This window comes from Bison bison, unplaced genomic scaffold, assembly GCF_000754665.1.
Source record: "Bison bison bison isolate TAMUID 2011002044 unplaced genomic scaffold, Bison_UMD1.0 scf7180017845426, whole genome shotgun sequence".
Taxonomy (NCBI): domain Eukaryota; kingdom Metazoa; phylum Chordata; class Mammalia; order Artiodactyla; family Bovidae; genus Bison; species Bison bison.
The window spans coordinates 4608-10879 of record NW_011475999.1 but is presented as its reverse complement, the minus strand read 5'-3'; the positions used below and the strand labels follow the sequence as shown (position 1 = coordinate 10879).

The 6272-nt window shown below is 34.1% G+C and overlaps 1 long non-coding RNA gene across 1 annotated transcript; it reads right to left on the bottom strand.

Moving 5' to 3' along the window:
* Positions 1 to 16: 16 nt before the first annotated feature.
* Positions 17 to 3168, bottom strand: LOC104984674. Its single transcript, XR_824775.1, has 3 exons — positions 2896 to 3168; positions 958 to 1681; positions 17 to 431 (listed from the first exon to the last, which is right to left on the bottom strand). It is a non-coding gene; the product is annotated as an uncharacterized LOC104984674 (long non-coding RNA).
* Positions 3169 to 6272: the final 3104 nt, after the last annotated feature.

Genomic DNA, 6272 nt, shown 5'->3' with positions numbered 1-6272 from the left:
AACCAACACATACATTCACAGAAAGAGTCAGTCTCTCATAAGCCAATTTATGTCTCCATATAAAGCAAAGACACAGAAATACCCACTCTTTACACGTCCTGAGGATCAAGAAATGAAACCTCTGTTTTAGAATAGCAAACTTATTTGCCTTTATTATACTATAGCAGAAGGAAATTAGAACCAATTGTCAACAAAGCATATGGTGATCATACTGTGGCACAGACAGAAGCATTCTCCTATAATCATTACTTATAAATATTTGTTGCTCCATTTTACAATTTATGTTCTATGCTATAATCTATTCTTATTTTCATTAGCCTAAGATAGAGACAAAATACCAATTGTATATATGCCAGAACTTTAAAATTATTATGTACCTTTCTGGAGCCTTGTTATCCGAGAGGAGTTATTCTGTTCCTGTATTAGAGCAGCTACAAAATTAATCATTACAAAAGTTAATATTGCTCTAAATAAATCATAATGATTTTAGTTTATGAGTCTAAAATTTGGTTAATTGCTTAAGATTAAATAATCTAAACTAAAACTGACTCTACCAAGAAAAATAAATTAAGCAATGAAGATTTGATGGAAAAGAAAAAATTAAAAAACAAAAAGGAACAGATGCCACCACCTCTTATAGTATTTGGTTTAACCAATCTCAAGAACTGATTTGTGTTTCTCAATATAGTCTTTCATCTTCCTAAAGTCTGTGTTTGAGTTATGAAATCAGAAAAACATATATATACATGTAAACCTATATACAAATATATACATATATATATATATATATATATAATGTTCTCTAGAATCATTGTGTTATTTATACTTTGGACAATCTGAGAATAGCTATTCCACATTTAGGCTGAATGCACAGTTTTATTTCATCATATGATTTTTGAGAGGCACTGATGATCATTAAAGTGAAAAGTTCAATCACAATTTCAAAAATATACTTACGTGGAATAAAAGTTATCACTCTCACTAGAGTATACGTCAAGACAAAACAGATGATTCCCAGGATCACAGCAACAATCTCCTCTCGAGGTGATGGTAAGCCTGCAGGGAGAGAAAAGGAAACACTGAGAAAGGAGCAATGGAGACAGTTGTTTTAGAAGAACAAAAGATCCCACATCCATGAGAATTCATAGACATCAACTTGGACCCCAAATCCATATGAAACATTGTAATCCTCCTCTCAGAATATATACATTTTCAGCAAATATAACACTTCACAAGTTGTATATCAAAGACTACAAATTACAACAGTCCTGGAATAGATAGGCTTCTCTGTCCATGGGATTTGCCAGGGATCCAACCCACGTCTCCTGCATTGGCAGGTGGATTCTTTATCACGAAGCCACCAGGAAGCTCACACTAGAGTACTGTATTTCAAATTCAAGCTCTGATCTTCATAAATAAAAATATATGAGCTATTAAATGCTTCACACTTGCACTGGTAGCTCCTGTCATTCCATTGAGGATAGTGAGAAGCATTTTGAAATTTTAATTCCATGTAGGTTTTCTCCTGCTCAGTGACTAAAACGGAACTTTGTCTGCTCTTACCTCTCATTTGCTTGTTTCCTGGAGTCCTTAGCCAGATTTGGTTCTGGGTAGTTTTGCGTTTGATTGTTCATCTCTGCAGCTGTGTTATGTCAAGGATGGCGCTCTATGAAAACTGTACCTAGGTAGTTAATAAATGATGTATAAAATCACAAGAAGCCTGGAGTAGGTGGTGTGTGAGATGAGTGACAGCACTCATTTTGCAGTTAAGCAAGGTGCATGTTTGGTTCTCATTTCCACAGGGTGTTAGTAAGTGTTTCAAGATAGACTAAGTTTTAACAATAATATTCTATGTTTGAAATAATGTTATTTATCATTGGAACAATGAAATTAATAAATTGGTGAAAAATAAAGTTCATAAAGAATAATATCCTTATCAATTTACCATCTATTTGCATAGAAACATTCAAAAGCTGTTACAGCAACTGTGTTGTAATTAAAGTGCCATACTGGAAAAAATAGATGCACCAATATAACAACTTTTATGATAATTTTAAAGCCCATTAACGGTTAAGGATTGAGCCTTCTAAAGAAGAGAGAATAATAGTATAGGCAAATGTAATATTTCCTGCACTAAACTACTTTAATTAGTGATATCATTTATTAAAAGAAAATGAAGTGCTATCCAAAACTTTTTTTATTTTATTATGACTGACTGCAAGTTCTTTGAAATCATTAGAAATTTAGACACATATTTTGCATGTTAAAAATGTTACATGAAACATATTAAACTATCCAAAACTTGACAAATAATAAAAGAAAACAATATTAAAAAGATTTTAAAATAAATACTTACTTTACAAAAGTAATTAGCAATTGATAATGGCTGAGATATGAAATCATAAAATGATAAATGAAAGTGTCAATCAATTATGGAGGAGCAATTCTTATACAAACTTCCAGAAAGATCCTATTGGTGTCAAATCAGTGAGGGTAGCTTTAGTTGTATCAACAATTAAATGTCAGATAATGCACATTAATAATTCTGTCACTGGAGCCTGTAGTTAGTGAGATCTAGAAATAATTCTGGCTTTGAAGTTTACAATTTGTGACTTTTAAAAATTATTGAGATTTCACTTAAAATTGCATTGATTTACAAGCTCGTTTACAAATGTGTATATGAACTTGACTAATAGGCAAGAATTTGAATGTTTTAGAAATCCTCCATAATATTTCATATTTTATTCTTACATAATTCTCAGAATTATTCAAATAAAGCTACCAATATATCCAATTTGGCTATATATCAATTGTCCATAAATTGAATCACATCTAGGCATGTGTAATCTCCTACCAAATGAGATGAGGAATTAGGATGGAGAGGGAGACACATACCTTCTGCAGGCCAGAATCCTGCCTCCTCCTGTGGGTGACCAAGTTACTACCCAAGTAGTAAACAGTATCTGTGGTCTTCACAGACTACCCTGTGAAGGCCCATGGTGAAGCAAGTGTAGAAAAGGTAGATTTCTCATCAACATGTCACAAAGTTTAAACAGGAAATTCTTACACTTGAGTATTTTGAAGACGGTTTATCTCATGACACACCTCCAGGATATAGGAGACTTTGGGTATGTAGTGTGTCATTTAGTTTGCCCTTTGGCAAATGCCTCTGAGAAGGTTTTTTGTTTTTTTTTTTTTTTTTTCCCCTTCATTAGTTTTCTGAGTATAGAGTTTTAAGACAACGTTTTCACTCTCCTCTTTCACTTTCATTGAGAGGCTTTTTAGTTATTCTTTGCTTTCTGCCAAAGGGTGTTCTCATCTGCATATCTGAGGTTATTGATACTTCTCCCAGCAATCTTGACTTCAGGTTGTGTTTCATCCAGCCCAGCATTTCACGTGATGTAATCTATACTCAAGTTAAATAAGCAGGATGACAATATACAGCCTTGACATACTCCATTCCTGATTTGAAAGCAGTCTCTTGTTCCATGTCTGGTTCTAACTGTTGCTTCTTGATCTGCATACAGCTTACTCAGGAGGTAGGTAAGGTGGTCTAGTATTCCAATAAGAATTTTCCACAGTTTATTGGGATCCACACAGTCAAAGGCTTTGGCATAGTCAATGGAGCAGAAATAGATGTTTATCTAGAACACTTTTGCTTTTTCAATGATCCAGTGGACGTTGGCAATTTTACCTGATTCCTCTGCCTGTTCTAAATCTATCTTGAACATCTGGAAGTTCACAATTTATGTACTGTTGAAGCCTGGCTTGGAGAATTTTGAGCATTACTTTGCTAGCATGTGAGATGAGTGCAATTGTGCAGTAGTTTGAACATTCTTTGGCATTACCTCTCTTTGGGATTGGAATGAAAACTGACTTTTTCCAGTCCTGTGACTACTGCTGAGTTTCCAAATTTGCTGGCATTTTGAGTGCAGCACTTTCACAGCATCATCTTTTAGGATTTGAAAGAACTCAACTGGAATTCCATCACCTCCACTAGCTTTGTTTATAGTTATGATATCCATCCTGACTTCTCATTCCAGGAAAAGTGAGTGATCAACAACCATAATTATCTGGGGCATGAAGATCTTTTTTGTATAGTTCTGTGTATTCTTGCCACCTTTTCTTAATATCTTCTGCTTCTGTTAGGTCCATACCATTACCATTTCTGTCCTTTATTGTGCCCATCTTTGCATGAAGTATTCCCTTAGTATCTCTAGTTCTCTTGAAGAGATCTCTAGTATTTCCCATTGCTTTCCTCTGTTTCTTTTCATGGATCACTAAGGAAGGCTTTCTTATTTCTCCTTGATATTCTTTGGAACTCTGCTTTCAAGTGGGTATCTCTTTCTATTTCTCCTTTGCCTTTTCTTCTCTACTTTTTTAAGACCTCCTCAGAGAAACATTTTGCCTTTTTGTATTTCTTTTTCTTGGAGATGGTCATGATCACTGCCTCCTGTACAATGTCATGAACCCCCATCCATAGTACTTCAGGCAGTCAGTCTATCAGATTAATCCCTTGAATCTATTTGTCACTTCCACTGTATAACAGTAAGGGCTTTGATTTAGGTCTTACCAAAATGGTCTAGTGGTTTTCCCTATTTTCTTCAATTTAAGCCTGAATTTTGCAATAAGGGGTTCATGATCTGAGCCACATTCAGCTTTCCATCTTGTTTTGATGACTGTATAGAGCTTCTCCATCTTTGGCTACAAAGAATATAATCATTTTGATTTCAGTATTGACCATCTGATGATGTCCATGTTTAGATTCATCTCTTGTGTTGTTGGAAGAAAGTGCTTATTATGACCAATATGTTTTCTTGGCAAAACTGTTAGCTTTTGTCCTGCTTCATTTTGTGCTCTAATGTCAAATTTGCCTGTTACTCCAGGTATTTCTTGACTTCCTACTTTGGCATCCAGTCCCCTATGATGAAAAGGGCATCGTTTTTGGGTGTTAGTTCTAGAAGGTCCTCATAGAACCGTTGAACTTCAGCTTCTTCAGCATCACTGGTTGGGATACAGACTTGGGTTACAGTGATATTCAATGGTTTGCCTTGGAAAGGAACAGAGATCATTCTGTCTTTTTTGAGATTGCACCCTAGTACTGCATTTTGGACTCTTTTGTTGACTATGAGGGCTACTCCATACCATTTGTCACTAATTCAGAAGACTTACTACCTTGTCTACATTAAAATAACTGTTAAAAAGAGATGAATGCCTAATCTTACTTTTCAACTTCACTCTAGTTCTTAAAAGAGCTACACCTAATTTTATTATTCTTAAATAAGTTATTCAGGTTTCCTCTGAAAAAATAAATGTCTTTGGGAAGGGTAAAACATCGAACAATATCAAGCTATATCACCATAGCAGAGATTGAAATACTGAATACTCGCTATATCATTCATTGATGATCTTTAAATCATAACTTGTTATTTGTATTTTTAACAGGAATATTTGTTGTAAATAACAAAAGCCCAAGTTTCTGTCAGGGGAATAATAAGCTTTTAAATTTTCACTTCTCAAGAAAATGGGGAATGCATAAAAAGTTGACCTTTTACCAAAACACATATGAACATTCAAAAATGTAAAACATTAAATAAAAGATCAAATTTGCCTCAAATGCATTTTTTTCATCAATTATCACTGTATCAAGAAAAGGGTAAATGTTTATCTACCGTTCCTAAGGATATTCATTTTCAGCATAACTTCTAGACCACTGAATTCAAGCAAACACTATTTTTTAGCTTTCTAAAAGCTAGAAAAATCGAATGTAAACTCAGTTATTCCTTGTAATGAAGACTAATACTTGAGTCTTCTAAAACAATGACTAATAATGGCTACCTATATGGTTGCATCTATCAATCATATTTTATTTTCATAAACTAAATTGATAATTTTCTCTGTTACTCACATCCTAGAATTATAGCAGTTGAAGCATTCATTAGAGATCAATGTAAAATACACTAATGTTGGCTTTTACAATTTGAAGTACTTATGTCTACTGCTGTCATATACTTTGCTATTTTTAATTAAATAATGTTATACATGTCAGGTTCTTTTTTATATGTCAAAATATGGGTTGATTCTAAAGAATCTGCCTGAAATGCCAGAGACCCAGGTTTGATCCTTGGGTTAGGAAGATCCCCTAGAGAATGGAATGACTACCCACTCCAGTAATTTTGCCTGGAGAATTCCATGGACAGAGGAGCTTGGTAGGCTACAATTTATGGGGTTGCAAAGAGTCAGATACAACTGAGTGACTACACTTTCATTTT